The sequence below is a fragment of the Indicator indicator genome, chromosome 1 (assembly GCF_027791375.1).
Source record: "Indicator indicator isolate 239-I01 chromosome 1, UM_Iind_1.1, whole genome shotgun sequence".
Taxonomy (NCBI): domain Eukaryota; kingdom Metazoa; phylum Chordata; class Aves; order Piciformes; family Indicatoridae; genus Indicator; species Indicator indicator.
In genome coordinates, this window is record NC_072010.1 from 13,344,208 (window position 1) to 13,363,738 (window position 19,531).

Sequence of the window (19,531 nt, forward strand, 5' to 3'; positions counted from 1 at the left end):
GTCCCTTTCAACAACTGTAGTATCTAGGGATGAATACTATGACATTGAATAGACAGACAGTCATGTGTTTTTCTTCCTTCTAACTTCTGTCAATCTCCCAAAAATCTGTTTTAGTACTATTCTACGTTTTAAAAATATTTGGTCTGCATTATAATCTCTGTGGAAACACATAAAAGCAAAATTCATTAGTCTGAATTGCTCAATTCTAAACAGTATCATCATTAATCCATTTTTATTTTTTTAAACACTGTTCGAACTTGTGGACTCTGAATATCAGGAAGTTAATGTTAGAATCAAGGCAGGTGTGACCTGCACATTGTATAGGTTGGACTAATTCCAAAGGTTGGTCTCATGAAGTCTTTCCTACTATTCAAATAGTTGGATGTATCCAAATTTTCCATGTACCATGTACCTTGCCTTTTGAAAAAGTTGGAGAACATGTAGCTTATATCTGACCTGCACAGGATGTGTCCATTCCTTAGGGGTTGAACTCGATGATCTCCTTATGTCCCTTCCAACCCCTAACATCCTGTGATCCTGTGATACCTGAGCAAATGCATGGTTCCTGCACATTAGGTTCATATTAGCCTAGTTTTTCAAAAGGACTAGTATGAAGAATATTTGGCAGGTGTTTTTCAGGGGAATTTATAAAGTTAAATTTCTGGAACTGGTTCAGCCATTCTTGTTGTTACCTCAGAATAAAGTGCACTCAGTGTGACATGATGTTTGGTGACCAGAGAGTTCAGTGATTACTACTTTACCTCAAGGTGGTCTCTACAGTAAAAGTAAATATATTACATGCCCATCAGAATGAAACATGCTCAGGCTAATTTGTAAGCATTTCATTCCTTGAGGAATCTCTCCAAATAATCAAGCACTATGATAGTTATCTCCTGCCAGGTTTTTAATAGCCTTTCCTTAATTTTACTTTGGAGAGCCAAACAGCTTATTCAGAGTAATTTTGTATCCAGAGACTCTTTTATAATGCTAAATCTATCTTCATCCATAGTGGGTAACATGAAATTCTTGATCATCCTTACTGTTTGAAATAAGTGTTCCGTTTAAATTCCACCTTAAACATGGCTTCTATCAGAGATTTGCACAGGCTATAAGAATTTAGGAGAATACCACCTCTATCTCTATCTAACCCTCTTCAAGTGTACATGGTTTCTGTTGGAAACAGGGTTGGAAAATAAGCATATAGGTTACTAAAATTTGCTTTATTGTTGTTAATCTTTCCTTTGCTTTCAGGTCTCTAAAGGTACGCTTACACCTTACAATGATACTAAAGTGCTGCCCATTTTACTTGGTCCTGTACTGTTCAGGGATCTCAGGTGTTGCACCTAAACTAATTAATGTTGCCTTTCCTCCAGATAGACTGGTGCTGATGTGGCTCTGCTACTTCCAGTCTAGATGAGCTACACATGGCATCATCTTAGGTTTGTGCTTTGGTACCTTGAGTTCTGCACCACTGGTGATAGACCTGTACAAACTGCATTGCTTTACTGTCTAGTTGAAAATAATGGGTCTCCAGAAATTAGACTGAGTGGATGGTCCTCTTGTTGCTCATATACCTCATAACTGGCAGCTGGACTAATATTTAATTATATACCTGCAATCTCAGTTCTCCAGGAAATTATTATTGCCCTTCTTTTTGTCAGGAAAAAACAGAAAAAGAATTCAGAACTTAGACTCAAGGAGCGCAGTGAAATATTTGGGTGTGAGAATAATGCAACAATTCCATTCCAAAGGTATTCCACAAGTGTGGAATTTGAGCTTAATAAAACTGATGGAGAAGTATTGTAATTTTGATTTCAGATTAAAAATCAATATTTAAAAAAAATATTTATAGTCTTACATGTATATATTATTTACATATGTCTGTATTCATGTATTTGTACTTATATTTAGATAGTAGAAACAGAATTTTTCAGACTTCTAATTTATTTTTAGTCTCATTGTTTCAGTTTAGTTGGTCAGTGAATTTATGCTAAAAATTATATCTCTAATACCTTCTCATAGCTCTTGAAGATATTCACGTTTCAACAAATTGTCTTAGTCATTATATTATTTTCTTTCTCTCCCCTCCATCCCATCTTTCTTTACTGTCAATTTTAATCTGAATTTTGAGCTCAGCAAAGATTTCCCCAGAGTAGCAGCAAAAAGGGTATTATGAATATTCATATGTTGCTATGATCTTGGAGTTTTAAAGTAGAACTGACTATTGTCATAGTAATGCTTATTCTGACGATTACAAAATACTCAATCTTGCCTATAGTTGATTTGCAATATCCAGGGCACTGGGCTGCCTAGAAATTGATAGTCTTTTCCTCTTTGATCTAGGTGTGGTTTTAGAAAAAAGGAAAAGAGCAGATTTGGTCTACTTATTGTTCAAAACTGGAATGGTCGCTCATATAATCCACATGATTTTGTGTGTGTGTGTGTGTGTATGCATTATTTTCTATTACTATCACTAACCAGAACCAATTTCTTTCCAAACCTTTCTGTCTTTTCAACTCTTCATTTCTGAAGGCATTTGGGGAGATTATTCCATCTTGTTCCATAATTTTGATTTTCTATTCCTAAAACTGAGAATAACTTTAATTCTTGAAATAATGTATTAAACTATAGAGGTAATAAGTTGCTGCTTAAATAGCCCTAAAAGCTGATTCCTCCTTTTTCTTTTCTTCCTCACCCATCAACTGAGTTATGCAGTATTAACACCTGGAGATTTTTTGTCTGAAGTGTTTTATATACATAATAAAAACGAAAGTCTCTCTCCCAGAGATTATAGGAATAATTAAAAAAAAGACAGTAAATTAATAAAAGTATGGGGACCAGATGAACAAAATAGCAGTGAAATATCATGTTTAATGTAACACAAAGCAATGCTTCACAGCCAGTGCCTAGCTGATTCTAGTTACTCTTTGGCCTTCCTACAAGTTTTGGAAACATTTATTTTCAAGTTGTCTCACACTGCTTATAGTTTTGAAAGGACTGTACCCATAACCAGAAATTAGTACACTTACCTAAATATAAATGCCAAATATAGTTTCTGATTTCTTTATCTTCTTTAGGTGCAGAACTCTTGGCAAGGCTACACTTAATACTAAGGACAACAAAATGCAGTTGAAAAAGGATCTCTAATGCTACAATACTTTAGTACATATAACATTTATTTAGATTAACATTTTCTCTGGAAAGTTTGGTATTTTACAAACATGTTTTGTTTCTCTGAGACAAATACCAGTGATAGCTATAATATTTGTGAACTAATAAACAGTAATTTAGACTGAAAGTAATTTATGGCTGCAGTTAACAGATTTGCTTGCTAGTCTTTTCAATCCCTGGTAAGCTTTTCCTTTCTATTTTTAAAAAAATCAAAATCATAAACCCAAATATGGACTCTCCAGGCAGGAAAGCTGCAAAACATCTGCTATAGGATATTAAGAAAATTAGAACACTGAGAGGACACAGATTTTCTTCCCACAAATGTATTCAGTAATAGTTCTTTCTCTTTCAGTATTGGTGCGAACACAGGCATGAAACATGCAAATTTATAATCTAAATTTAGCTTGCTTGCTGCATACAGAAAAGAGCTAAAATATTAGGGCGATACTCAAGCACTTCCAATTTATTTCCCAGTTATCCAAAGGATGATTTCTTTGGCTTTATGCAGCCCATACAAACTTTTGATGCCCTCCTATTGTAAAATATAGATGACATATCCATACTGAATATCATATGATGTGTCACACTGAGTGCCATGGAGAAACAAGGTCAAGAAAATTAATATCAAAATAGACAGAAACCCTGGGGACTAAAGTAAAGGGGTTTGTAGGATATTAATGGAAATATCGATATGTCTATTTAAAAAAAAGTCTGAAAAAAAAAGGAAGTTTGACAGAGAAAAAGAAAACATAATTGAGAGAGCTATAAATGATGTAGTAAGAGAAGGAACTACATCCCATAATGGAAAAAAAAAATGTGGAATGCAGCTGGATGTAACATTAGGCCATGCACTGTCCACACAGGCTTATAGTGAGCTGGTGTGGTACAGATTGCATAAACACTCCCAGAGATTTTATATCTTTAAAAATAACATCATCTGAAATCATATGAGAGAACACTAAAATACCTTGAGATGTATTAATGTTATTTGTTAAATCTGAATAGCTAAATATATAGCTTAAAGGAGAGATTCAAGTCATATAAAATATTTAAGATTCAATGAAAATATATGGTAAAAAAATCTTAATTTTTATGAACCTAGTAAATTGGAGGAAGATCATAGAAGTGTAAAATGGTTTGGACTGGAAGGGACCCTTAAATATTGTCTATTTATAATCTTCCTCCTATGGGCAGTGGCACCTTTAACTAGAATAGGTTGCTTAAAGCCTCATCCAACCTGTCTGTGAACATTTCCAGGCATGGATCATCCACAACTTCTCTGTCATATCTCTTCCATACCTCTTTTAATTTAAAATCATTGTCCCTTGTCCTGTTCTTAGAGCTCCTGCGGCAGAATCAATCTGACCTATGCCTTTTATGTGCTGAAAAGCTACAATAAGGTCCTCCCAGAGCATTATTTTCTCCCAGCTAACCAGCCCCAACTCCCACAGTCTTTCTTCACTGGAGAGGTGTTCTAGCCCTTTGACTATTTTCATGACCCACCTTTGGATCTACTCCAGCAGATCCATGTCTTTCCTGTACCAGGAGCCACAGAGTTGGATAAGCACTCCAGGTAGAGTCAAACAAAAGTAGAGTAGATGATGAGATTTGCTGGCCATTCTTTTTATGCAGCCCAGGATATAGTTGGCTTTCTGGGCTGCAAGCACACATTGCTGGCTCATGTCTACCTTTTCATCCACCAGCATTCCCATGTCCTTCTCTGCAGGGCTGCTCTAAATCAAATCACCTCCCAGTCTGTATTGAAACTGGAGATTGCCCAGGCCCAGATGCAGGACCTTGCGCTTGACCCTATTGACCTTCAAACAGTTCACAACAACTCCATACTGCAGGCTTGAGGAAGAGTGATTGGACAGCTGCCTAGCAGAAAATGACCTGGAGATGCTGATTGACAGACAGCTGAAAATCAGGCAGCAATGTGCTCAGGTGGCCAAAAAGGCCAACAGCATCCTGGCCTGTGTCAGAGAGAGCATGATCAGCAGGAGCAGGGAAGAGATCATGCCCTGGTACTCAGCACTGCTGAGGCCTCACCTTGAGTACAGTGTTCACTTTTGGTGCCTCACTACAACAAGGACACTGAGGTGCTGGAGTGTGCCCCAAAGCTATGAAGCTGGTGAACGATCTGGAGAACAGGTCTTATGAGTAGTGCCTGAGGGAACTGGGTTGTTTAGTCTGAAGAAAAAGAGGCTGGGGGGAGAACATATTGCTCTCTACAAGGACCTGAAGGGAGGTTCTAGAGAGGTGAGTGTTGTAGGATGAGAGGAAACAGTTCCAAGTTGTAACAGGGAAAATTTGGACTGGATACTAGAAGAAACTTCTTCATTGAAAGGGTTATTGAATGCTGGAATAGGATTCCCAGAGAGGTGGTTATATCCCCATTCTTGGTCAGATTTAAAAGATCCATACTTGCATGTGCTAAGGGATATGGATTAACATCAGTCTTGGTAATCTTAAAGGTCTTTTCCAACCAAAACAATTCTCTGACTGCTTGACCTCAAAAGAGGTAACAGTGCAGTGGGTGTGATAGAATTTATTGCTACACATATTCATTTCCACCTGCTTTCGGAATGGGCTTTTATGTAAGCGGATGTCAAGAAACAGAAACTAGTTAAAATTGAGTGACGTGATCTTACCAGGTACAAACTGCCTTTACTGGTTGGTAAATCAACCTTAAAGAATGCTACAGACTTCTGTCTGTAAACAACATTTAGATGAAGAGGTTCCCTTCAAATTCTAACTTCAGTTTACACTGAAGACAAACTCCTTGAAGCTTTAGTCACAGCTGGAAGCTTTCTCAAGCAGAAGTACAAAAGTCTGTAGCTTAGCTTCTAGATTTACATTGCTTTTTTGGTTTTTGTTTCAGCTGTAAAGCAAATTATTCAATATTGTAATTTTCAGATCTCTTGTTCGTGTATGTCTTGACATACAACAGAGCATAAAGAAAACCTCTGCAATGTATTGAAAGAGAACATTAATTTCTATCAAAAAGAACAATTATCAATAGCTAAAATGAAATTTTTAATTAGGGATTAAAGCAGTTAATTCATTATGTAAGAGTCTTATACACATGATGTTCATTTTTAGCTGTAATATTCACTTCCATGCAAGCTGTTTAGCAGCTCTTCTTATGACCCCAGAACAACATATACAGAACATCAAAACCCCTGCTTGCTTCAGGTGTATTTTTCTGTTATCGCTGATCCAAGAGTGGCCTGTTAAACTGGATAAATATGCTATCTTTTTCCAGTGCATAATACATCTGTTAGAGGAGATACATAAAAATTACTATCTGAAAACCATTCAATTTTTTTAAGACATATGATAAAGACATAAAGAACATTTGCAAGTAATTAAAGTGGCTTATGGGCTTTTTTTATTTATTTTTTGTAAAACTAAAACATACTGCACTTTTTATTTGGTAAGTATGAGTCTGCAATGGCAATCTACTGCTTACACATTTATGTTGCTCTTTTCAGTAACTCATTCTTCTGCAACTAGTTTGCCAGTATTGTCACAAAATGTTTAACATATTTCCTGATTAAATAAAGTCTGTCCCTTTTTATGAAAACTATAAATTTAGTAATTCTGTCTACATTTATTGCAACATTCTTCTTCCAGGTCTAATAACTGATATTCACTGAAATAAATTCACCTTGGAATGAGTCTAAATATGTTATAAGCTTGATTTAATTGCTGTCATTTCAAATAGCTTTCCTACTCAGGGGATATTCTTTTTATAGGAACTCTTGGAATTTTTACTGTCTATAAAAAGACTTTTTAGACATCATTAAGCTAGATTTTAAGGGTGAATGAACCTCTAGAGTTTTTATTCCTGATGGCTGTTAATTTCAAATCTGCAACATTTATTCCTCTTACAAATCTTAGATTCAGTTCAGATTTAACAAATCAAACAATGATGGAGGAACATGTCCATCCTTACCTGTTTTCATTTCTACGTAAATCACCGTTCTCTGCTCTGCTAGGCATAATTTTATTTTCATTTGCCTTTTCAACATATGTAGCTAAGAAAAACAAAACAAATATAGGAAGAGATTCCATGAGCTAGCAATAAACAAATCATATTGTAGTATCATATTGTTTACTTATTTCAGCATATTGTTTTGTTTAATTGTGTTATAAACTCTCTACTGAAATTAAGTTTAAAAATATTTACTTAATGTACTTACTTAAAAGTACTTAATGTACTTACTTAAAAGTATTTACTTACTTAAAAGCATTTACTTAATGTACTTCACCCTCCCCTAGTCACATTTTTCAGTCAGAAAATAGCAAATGCTAATAAGAGTTGTAATTAAGATTCTATGTCTTCTCTGGAAATTATTAAACTAAATTAAATCAAATTAAATTAAATATTACTTTTTATATTTTTAAATTTTCCATGTGTAGGTGTGTCTGTACTTATGTATTCAGATTATATGTTTAGACATAAATTCAACCAGCCATATGGATAGAGAGTATGCTTATTCACTTCTGCAGCAGTATGGAGAATATGCAAGGGTGGCCCCAAAGTGACAAAGCAGAAAAACTACTGTAATTTAGAAAACAAGAAGATCACAAGGAGCAGTAAAGGCTAGAAGCATATTTAAATAAAGATTCCTGGTTGTTCTTCCTCTGAAAAACTTCTCTTGCTATTTTCTTCTGATTTCAAGCCTCAGAATAAAAACAGTTTGCTTTCTGTAAAGACAAAGCTTATGGGGTTAAGAGTTATCTTATGGGATATTTGACAGTTGTATTTTCTGGTGATTTATGGTATTTTAAACTTATTTCAGTGACCTTTTAAGCATGATACAAACCACAAATTACTAAAAGTAAACTCTGATTTTTCCTGTTACTTGACAAGTGCAGCAAATTATTCACTGGTATAGCATAAATAGATATGTATGTTTGTATCTGTGTTATTGATCTGACATTATGCATATGTAGATTAATCTTCAAGTTCATTATACAGCAAAAAACACTTTTAAAAATTAACATGATTTTCATTTTTCAGATTTGATCTTAAAATATTCAAGAGGAAATGGATACCCAAACCCATCCAAATACATTAGCCACAATGTTTTCTACTTTGAGCAAGCATTTCATTCTACCATGAGTTTTATTTATAGTCCCCTTTACATTAGAGATAGGTGTAAAGAACATCGAGTGTTCTATAAAAAAAACAAAGCACTAGAAAACACATCTGTGGATGGAACCATCTGGAGAAGCAAGGGTGATATAGGGATTTTGCAACCTCCATGACTGAAGTTCCCTTTGGCTATATCCATTTTATTTGGTTTGACCCTTTCTTGTAGGATCACATCAAATGTCTTTTGTGTTTCTCAAGAATACTGAGCTAAAACATCTTAAAGGGAAGAACTGGTTCACAGCTTGTACCTCCAAAGTCCTGTGGAGTCTGTTTAAATACTGGTTATGACAGCAAGTTTTGTGGTCCAACAAGGGTGGGTTTGTATCACACTGAGGATTTGATATCTACATTAAATACATTTCATAAGAGTGTACATTGCAGTGGTCTCTATGAAAATGGTATACTTTTGTCTGCTAAGCTGGACTGAGAACCCTTTAGCAGCTGAGGTATGTTAAGTAACCTCTTGGACTGGACCTTCTGAATTAATTTTGTCCAAAAAAGATCAAATTTGTGATTTGAAACATCTGAAGTTGAGATGTTGAGGTACTGGAAAGTGTCCAGAGAAGGGCAACAAAGTTGGTAAGGGGTCTGGAGCACAAGCCGTATGAGGAGAGGCTGAGGAAGCTGAGGTTGTTTAGCCTGGAGAAGAGGAGGCTCAAGGGTGACCTCATTGCTGTCTACAACTACCTGAAGGGAGGTTGTAGCCAGGCAGGGGTCAGTCTCTTCTCCCAGACAACCAGCAGTAGAAGGAGGGGACACAGTCTGAAGTTGTGCCAGGGGAGGTATGGGCTGGATGTTAGGAGGAAATTCTTCACAGAGAGAGTGATTGCCCATTGGAATGGGCTGCCCAGGGAGGTGGTAGAGTCGCCGTTCCTGGAGATGTTCTCTTCTTCAAGAGAAGGCTGGATGAGGCACTTAGTGCCGTGGTCTAGTTGATTGGATAGGGCTGGGTGATAGGTTGGACTGAATGATCTTGGAGGTCTCTTCCAGCCTGGCTGATTCTATGATTCTATGGAATATAACTGTCTTTCTCTTGTAGGCTTATCTCTCAGGGTTGGTTTTGGCATTCAGTAGATTTTTATGGAAGGAATAATTTGAAACATGGAGTATATCTTGTAACAAAATGTGTGCTATGTAAATCGTATACTCCCACACTATTAAGCATAAACTATGATTTATTTCAAGCTTTACCCAGGCACTAGTAAAAATGTGTGAGTGTAACATGTTTAAGCTAAACCGTTATTGAAAATTGGGACCTTGTTAATTATTTCTGCTATAAAGAGAATGTGATGACCGAGCTCCTGGTGTAATACTGACTGTTTCCCAGTATTCATGGTCAAGCTATTAATTTTCTCCCTGTTTGTTTTTAGGTTTTCTTCTTTTTGTTTATTTTTTCCCCACAGAGATGGTTGCAATTCAAGCCATCCTCATACCTCTGTGTGGTACTTAAAGAACCAATTCCCACCAGAGCCTTATAGCACATCCATAGTGAATCACAGGAATGGAAGGATTAGAGCAAGTATCGGAAGGTTCAGATTTTGTACATATGCCTTGAACACCTGTTACTTCTTTAAACCTTTAATGGATAGCCACTATAGTTCTAGAATTGTGACATTATCTTATTTGGGTATACATTTCTGAGATGGAAACGAATAACAACTAGTTAATCCATACAGAACTCCAGTGCTGCTTTTGTATTTTTCCTGCAGGTCCCTACCAACCCAAACCATTCTTTGATTCTGTGTTAAACATAGCACTCAATTAGGCCTTCATGACAGTACTCCATCCCAACCCTGTGATGGTGTCATGGTAGAGCCATGACAAACAATACAAACCCAGAAAGGCCTTAAGATGTCTAGTCAGGGTCCCTTTCTCTCTCCTCCTTTCTGCAGAAAGACAGAGCAATGTGGGAAAAAAGAACAAAGGGAACAGGACTCCTGCCTGTCTGGTAAACAAGTTGTTTATCTGGGTGAGAGCATGTAAGCTGACCACTGCTTCCCCGGAAACAAGGCCTTTGTTTCTGCCTTTTATGGTTATAGCCTGGCAGAACACCTTTCCATTGGGCAGCTACATGTTAGCTTCAGTGCCCCATTGGACCAATCAATCACTGGCCATATGTATATAGAGGTTGACCTGGTAGTCGCCTTTGCCTTGCTCAAAACTTGCTCAAGCCTTGCTTTAAACCTCGCTTCAAGCCTTGCTTTGTCTTGCTTAAGCCTTACTTTCAATCCTGATTGGACCTGTCTTGTAGAACCTGTCTCGAGTTGCCCTGCCCTGCCTCTAGCGTGTGGTCCAGAGCCTGGGATATAGCCATGAGCCATACACAGCAAGCCAGAGAAGGCACAAGCCTAGAAGCCAGATCTGCCTAGCCTGCTTTCTCTTGCCACCAGAGTCGTGCCGTGCCTCGGTTTACCCAGAAACCAAGCAAGTGCTCGTTGTGAAGAGCATCGTTAACTGCCCACCATCTGCTGAAGCCAGATCAGCCTGGGACCATGCAGTAAACTCTTCTTGCCGTCAATCTGCCATGCTAGCTCCTTATGAGAGCGCCCCAAAGCTAACACAGCAGCAGCAGCATCCCCTGTGTGGGTAAAACCAGGTGTGAGTAACTAATTCACTGCCCTTTGGGTTTAAAGATTCTTATTGAGCTTCCCCCCGCTGTAATTGAGCTCTATCTGCTCTTGGGGACTTTCTCTTTCCAAGTTATTGCCTCCTAATTTGCATATAATTGTTTGTGTTCACCCTAAGACTGTATATTCCCATTGTAAATATATATTCCAACCATACAACAATCCTATTTAAGAAGTTTGGCAATTTTCATATTAATAAAGGGTAACTAATATTTTTATTAATACCCATTTGCCATATCGTTTCTTATTGTTGTAAGGGTGATTAATAATTCCCCCTTCATGACAACAGATGGGGCCCAAAATAACATAGCTTTTATGGCTCGAAGCAGAAGGAAATGAATAATTTTGTGAAGAGGTCTGAAACATGGTCATATTCCACATTCACATAGGTGTTTTTAGTTTCAATAGGTCATTGCAATGTTAGGAATGAACTACAAGCTTCTTTCCAACCAGCAGTTTAGCTAAGATAATTTTTTTCTCCAAACTTCCACATGGGAACAAGTTCAAATCATAGAATCATAGAATCATTTAGGTTGGAAAGGACCTTTAAGATCACTGAGTCCAGCCATTAACCAAACCCACCACTAAATCATATGCTCAAGCTACACAGCTTTTAAACACCTCCAGGGATGGTGACTCAACCACCTCCCTGGGCAGCCTGTTCCAGTGCCTGGAAACCCTTTCAATGAAAATGATTTTCTGAATGTCCAAGCTAAACTTTCACTAATGCACCTTGAGGCCATTCTCTCTTGTTCTAGCACCATTTACTTGGGAGGAAAGACCAACATCCACCTCACCACGATCTCCCTTTAGGGGGATTTTAGTTGGGAAGGACCTTTATAGGTCAGCTAGTCCAACCTCTCTGCAGTCAGTGGGGACATCTTCAACTAGGTCAGGTTGCTTCGAGCCCTGTCCACCTTGCTTGGAATAATTGCAGAGATGAGGCATCTACCATCTCTCTGTGTCCACACACCCAAAGTAGATCAGTTAAAAAAGCTGCTGGAAGGGCTTTTTTTTCCCTCCATCTTCAGCCATCTTGACATCAGGAGGAAGCTGGAACTAGAGGATCCTCAGTTCCAAATTCTTTCTATGTATTCCTGCTCTATGAAAACTAGCACAGACACAGATACCATAAAACCAATCAAATGCTAAACTTAATTCCTGAAAAGCTCTGTTAAATTATTTGGATAGTGAAGCTCATTTTCTACTATCCCTTAGTTTGTGAGCTCTGGTTTGTGCATTTATGTCTGCTGTTCTATTTTCACAGAATGATCTGGGTTGGAAGGGACTTCCAACGGTCATCTAGTCCAGCCCCCTCTGCAGTAAGTAGGGGCACCTCTGCAGTAACCAGGGACACCTGATCAGGTTGCACACAGATTGCCCTATTTTTCCTTAACAGGGTGTTAATTCTTATTTCTAAATTTATATTTGTCATTAACAAGGGCAGTTGTTTTACTCAGCAGCTTGCTTATAGTTTTATCCAATCCCCAGCCCCAAAACAGCCTGGACAATGTTTACATTAAGGAAAAAAATCTTTTCTAAATTTGAAAGTAGACAGATGCATAGTGACAGAAGCATACCAAGAGGACAGATAATTTAAACACTCGGACTTTGTGGTTTATTTTTACGATGCTTCTCTGTTAAAATTATTGCCATTCTTGACAAGAAATGAAATTCCCAAGAAACTGACATGAAAGAGACTTGTAGTTATGGGCCAAAATCTATACAGACAAACTGTAGAGCTTTCTGCATTTCAAAACCAGTTCTGCTGAAGTAAATAATAAGAATGAAGTGTGCTTACTTTTGAAATAAATGATGCAGTTCAGAGTTAGCATTCACTGTGATTTGTACAAACTTGGTAAGTGGTTGTTTTGTGAAAGAATTGCTCACCCTGGGCTAATTATTTGGTTTATCCTTTATCAAATGTCTGTCTGAGCTGTCTGAGCTCACTTCAGTGCATTGTGGTTGTTCAGCTTCACCTGCAGAGGTGTCCTTGAAGATATTATATTTTGTTTTGGGGAGTACCATTTGAAAAAATAGGGGAGATCTGAAAATGCATTTCAAGACATGAACAGCATTTTTTTAATAACTTTCAGCATTTGTTTTAGGCTATGATGGGATGGGATTACTAAGGGTGTCAGTGGCGTGTTCTGCTTGTAGTGTACTAATTTTCCATATATTTCTTTGAGAGGTGATTCAAAGATACAATCTGGAGACTAGCTTGGTGGTGTAGTTTTCTTTTACTCAGCTGAGCTGTGTATCTCAAGGAAATACTTTGATGGCCTGACTGTACATGACACCGTTTTTTGAAGTTTTTCAGATGTTTACTGGCTTTCCTGATCTGTGAGATAGGTAGTAGTTTGTAGTAACATCAGTCTATCATCTATCGTACTGCCTCTGATGTCTGAATTAATAGCAAGGAAGCTGAGATTGATGTAGGAGCATGTCAGAACAGCGTGATGGAGAGATGGTAGTTATGGAACACATGATAAAAATTAAGTCAAGGTTAACACAAATGTTATGCATGCCATCTAATCACAGTAGAATACTAAAATCTTTTTGGTTGGAAAAGACCTTTAAGATCATCAAGTCCAATCATTATCTACCTGTACCAAGTCTGGTGCTAATCCATGTCCCTTAGCACCACACCTCTACGTGTTTTAAACACCTCCAGGGATGCTGATTCAATCACCTCCCTGGGGAGCCGGTTCCAATGTTTGATAACACTTTCAGTGACGAAGGTTCTTCTAATATTCAATCTAAACTTCCCCTGGTGTAACTGGAGACCACTTCCTCTTGTTAACTAAACTAAAATATAGTTATTTAGAATCAGCTCCTTTAAATGGCTCATGAAACTGTAGGCAAAATCATGGACTATTTATATGCACTCTTGTCAGCAGTAGTTGTGCAGTGTGGTGAAAATGTTATTTATTTAAGGTAAATTTTCTTGCAGATAAGATCATACTGGTCAAGTATTTTGCCGTGTTTAAACTGTGTTAGCTCTTGCTGTGTTACACATGAAATGGGCCAAGTTAGTAATTACACCAGTGTTTCTGGTACTCAAGTAAATGGAACATGGCACCACTCATGCAAGTACAGACAGACTGACAATTTAAAAATTTGCAGTTGTCGGTTCGATTCAGTCCTTGCATGGGAACATTTCAACCTATTAAGAACTGCTAATCCAAAGTGCAAATTGTTTGCTTCTCTTTCAGAATGTAAACCATTTCACCAAAGCCAGATTCATGAATTTTCTTACAAAAGTTAAGGAGTTAAGGATATGCTTTGATACCCAGATCTGAATGCAGTAAGACTTTCCAAAACAAAGGCCTAAAAATTCACTAGCAGCAGGACTTTACTGAATAATCTCATTGAATAGAACAGAGCTTTTGGGAAAACATTCACAAATTCCTCCACTTAGGGTCTACTCTGTTCCAAATAACATGAATACAAACATCTCAGTGATTGCATAGCTGCAGCCATATTAATGACAACTACATTCCACTAACGCCACTTAATTTCTCTCCCTAAATTGAATTCTATATTCACTGTTTCTGTGACCTGTACTCTTCACAAATCTAGAGAATACATGTAATGAAACAGGGTAGATTAAATTGCAAAAATATTTTTAAAAGATATATATATATAGATATATATATAGATATATATATATAAACTAGAGAGTAAAAGAGAATAATGTCAGTGTGGATGGTGAAACAGCTGCACGATATATAATCAATAATCAGAGTAAGAAAGGATGTCAAAACCACTAATAGCCTGTGAGTTTTGTAACTAGCCATTAATAGAAAGATCTTTCATCTCCAGGCTGAAAGGGTCAATCTACATCTCAGGCTGCAATAAACTGGACATTTTACATCTACCTTGCATCTACATCTACATTTTATATCTATCCTGCATTAGAGAATGTTGTCCTGATGAAGGATTTGTCCTTTGAATAAAACATTATATCAAATTATTTTCTGCTCTGTAGGCATTATGGATAACATGACATGACTAAAAGGAGAGTAATAATGATTAGAAATCTCCAAAGACTACTAACCTGAGGCTTATCAGCTATACATGGCAAATAATGAAAGCAGTTTGTAAAGACTTTGGCATAAAAAAAAAATATACAAAAAGGGGTGGGACTTGTTGAGGTCAAATACCCCATTCTACTTCAAACACAGACTCAGATCTATAGAGGAGACATGGGCTAAATCAGGATATTTCTAAAGCACCTAAGTGACTTTCTGTGTTCAATGTGTTCTACTGACTTTCAGCTGATGATTTTAATGACTATTTTAATATTTCTGCCTAGCTGAACATGGTGAAAATAGAGAGAGTTTAGAAATCTGAAAAGGAATTAAAAGAAATATAGGGAAAATTCTGAGTAAATGTTCATGCTAATCTAGCTCAGAAACAGAAGATGAATGACTTACATGTGTTCCACTGTCATACCTAATACTTTATGTATTCATGTACATACCAAAGGTTATAATCAATCAAGCATATTGGCGTTTCTCAGAAACTAAAATAATAAGCTTGCAAAAACTGATGTGCATTGGCTATCATGGTTCTTTGAAATGCTGTGGAAATTTCAGCAGGACTGTACATGGTTACAAAAATGAAGCCATATACCAGTATTAAATGGGAAACACCTCTCAGTCCTGAAGCCTGAATTTCAGACATGACCAAATTTGCAAGACAGTCTGATGTGTTTCAGGTTTGCTGTAAATCATTGCCAGATAACAGAACAAAACAACACAAAGCAAAATCTGGTCTGGAAAAAGAAAAAAAAAAAGTTGTTTATGGCCATTACATTTCCCGTCTAAGTTTTTAGAAGAAATGTTAACAGAACATGATAATATTCCTTATGACAGGGTTTGGTTGGTTAGTTTTGCATTTAAATCTCCCTGGGAGAGCTGTGCCAGTACTCACTCTCAGAGAAAAATAACAACCAACCAAACAAACAAAAAAACCCCAGAAAAGTATTTCTTGATGTTCCTATGTTTCATTTTGTGTCCATTTACTTTTTGTCACTGGGCACCACTGAAAAGAGCCTGGCTCTGCCCTCTTTGCACCTTCCTTCCAGGTACTTACACACATTGATAAGATCCCATATGAGTCCTCCTCAGCTAAACTGTCCCAAGTTCTCTCAGCCTTTACTTACAAGAGGAAAGTTCCTTCATTGTCTTCATGGCCCTTCACTGAACTCTCCAGTATGTCCCTTGATCCTTATATATCCCATCCAATTTGATATATTCTTTGATTGGCTAGACTCTATCCAGCATGTCCATGTCATAGAATCATAGAATTATAGAATCAGTCAGGGTAGGAAGGGACCACAAGAATCATCTAGTTCCAACCCCCTGCCATGGGCAGGGACACCTCACACTACATCAGGCTGGCCAGAGCCTCATCCAGTCTGGCCTTAAACACCTCCAGGGATGGGGCCTCAACCACCTCCCTGGACAACCATTCCAGGCTCTCACCACTCTCATGGGGAAGAACTTCTTCCTCACTTCCAGCCTGAATCTACCCACTTCCAGCTTTATTCCATTCCCCCTAGTCCTGTCACTACCTGATAGCCTAAAAAGTCCCTCCCCAGCTTTCTTGTAGGCCCCCTTCAGATACTGGAAGGCTACAATAAGGTCACCTTGAAGCCTTCTTTTCTCCAGACTGAACAGCCCCAACTCTTTCAGTCTCTCCTCATAGGAGAGGTGCTCCAGCCCTCTGATCATCCTGGTGGCCCTTCCCTAGATACGTTCCAGAGAATGTCAATCTTGTACTGGGGAGCTGAGAACTGGATATCATACTCCAGTTGTAGCCTCAATAGGGCTGAGTAGAGGGGAAGGATGGTCTCCCTTTACCTAATGCATTCCAGGATACCTTTAAGCTTCTCTGCAGCCAGGGTATGTTGCTGCCTCATGTTCAGCTTCTCCACCACTCCCAGGCTCTTTTCTGACAAGCTGCTTTCCTGCTGGGCAATCCCCAGAGTATGCTGGTGTCAGGAGTTCTTCCATCCCAGAAGCAGGACTTTGTTGAACTTCATGAGGTTCCTAGAATCCCACTTCTCTAGCTTGTTGAGGTCCCTCTGGATAACAGTGTGACCCACAGGTGTATCAGCCACCTCTTCTGGCTTTGTCATCATACAAGTCATTAATAAAGGTGTTTAATGGAACTGGACTTGGTATAGATTCTTGGGATACTCACAGACTTCTTGCCACTCTGTACTATTCTCTGGACCTGTTCATTCAGCTAGCCTTCACTCCATGTGCTCAAAAATATATGTACAGGTCAAGTACTAAAGAAATATATCTCTCTCCTGAGGTCTTTCTTTGGATGATAAAAAAAAAAAATTAGGATCAGCAGCACAATGGAGAAAAGACTGTATGATTTATTCACAGCCATTCAGTGTAGAATAATTACAAAATGAGAAAATTGGGGGATGGATTTTTTCTGCTGGTGTAATATTTATATTTATCTAGTATAGTATGCAGAGGCAGATAGGAAGACATTTGTCAGAGGCTTCCTCTTTTCTGTGGATAAAAACATCTATTTTAAGAAAGAAATTAACAGAAGAATGAAGAGAAAAATTTCTTCTGAGGATACAGTGTTCTTTTATCAGGCCTGGACACATTCTCATCTCCTGCAACCTCATTCAACTAAATTTGTTTAGTCATGACTAGTTTCAGTATAAATCATTAGCAAGACAGATTTAGTAGAACTTGCACAAATACTAGTGCTAGATAACATATTCAAGGGTTTTAAAGACAACAGCATGGATTCAAGACTTGCTTTTATGGAATGCACAGTAAGGAACAGATTCCAGGAATGGCTGAAGCTACATGGCGGTGGACAGGATGTGTCACATGTTGCAAACCATGCAAACGTGACATCTCCTACACAACTTCTCAGAGGCATCTGTGAAGCAGAAAAGTATGAGAATGACTGACAACATATAAAAGCACTCTAAGAAAACAAAGAGATGATGTATCTCTAGGGAAATGAGCAACCTGAGACCCAGAACACACAGAAGTTGCTTATCTGACAATCTCTTCTAACTTTGGCAGTGTGGTGGCAGACATTAAGGCAGAAAGGTCCATCTGTACAATTAACCAGCCCTAGGAATCAATGTTTGAATGCTTCAGCTATTTCCTTATACTTTTTGAACTGTTCTCTGAGCAAACAGAGAGTGTGACACAGGGTGAGTGTTAATGGCTGTGTATACAAAGGAGCAAACTGGGTGCAGAAGGAGCAAATGAGCAAATGGCAATAGTTATGGCAGTGGTCCCTGCATTTTATTTTGAATTCTATTTATTCAGGTGTCTTGGGCTAAATATGCCCATTATATGTATACCCTGTAGCTATCTGAAAGAGTAATCACATTCTGGCATCATTACACCTTTATCAGAGATGGGAGTGTGTTTGGTATGTACCAAATCAGAGCTTTCATTTTAATTTCCTCAGAAAAGAATCTCGTTTGTGGACACTGAAACTGCTTTTCAAAATAAGCCATCAAATGATAAGTGAAGATCATGTGGATATCTGCACAAAAACTGTGTTGCATATCTGAGTTAATTTTTCTGAGTTTTTCTGCAGAAGGCCTGTGAAGGACCAGTAACATCTGTCCCCTGTAATTGCTCAGAAAAACATAGTGGGAACCTTCTGACTAATTCTCAGTGTAGTCTTAGATTTATTTTGGATTTTTATTTATTTATTTACTTTTCCCTGTTCACACTGACTCCCAAATTAAAACTGGGGATTTATAATGCACTAAGTGAAACTATAATATGGACTGAATCAACAACCTATTTGATATTTTTATTTGTAAGAGTTCTTGCAACATGGCTTCTAGTAATGAAAACCATTCTTTTACTTCCTGTTTTCAAGCAAATTCCTAGAAATAAAGACATTTGGGAATTGTCAATCCTTTTTTGCATAACTAGAAGTAATCTGTGATCTTGTAATAAATCTAAATCATCTCTTTTCATCTTGAAAACATTCATGCCATAAAAATTGTACTTTCTACCAGTCCATATTTTTTCCTGAGTTTGATATTAATCTTATTTTATTCTTGCAACCTTTATATTTTGTTTTTGAAGATATTCCCCTCCTTCCCCTCCTCTGCCACAGTGGCCTTTTTTTCCCCATAGGTAATGCTATGGTTTTCTCTAAATACAGTAGGACTTATTTGAGACAATGATAATTCTTTCCAGATGAAATACAGTAATTCTTTTTTCCAGGTCAACCGTAGCTTTTCTATGAAATAGAAAAGAAAATTATATTGCAACAATTAAACCTGAACAGAAGGATTGATTTAATCCACTGGGTTCTTTTAGGAATCAGACATTTTTTTGTCAGGGCAATAGACTACGGAGACAATGAAAAAACAGTAGTTTGACTCTTGAAACATCAAAGTGATGCAGCAGTTTAGCACAGGCATGTAATAAGGCATGTCATTTTAGAGATACGTAGATACATGTTTTTATGCTGTCAGTATCATGAATTCATGATGACTTTTCCTATTTTTCTTGTATTAATTTGACTGAAACATGGAGAATACTAA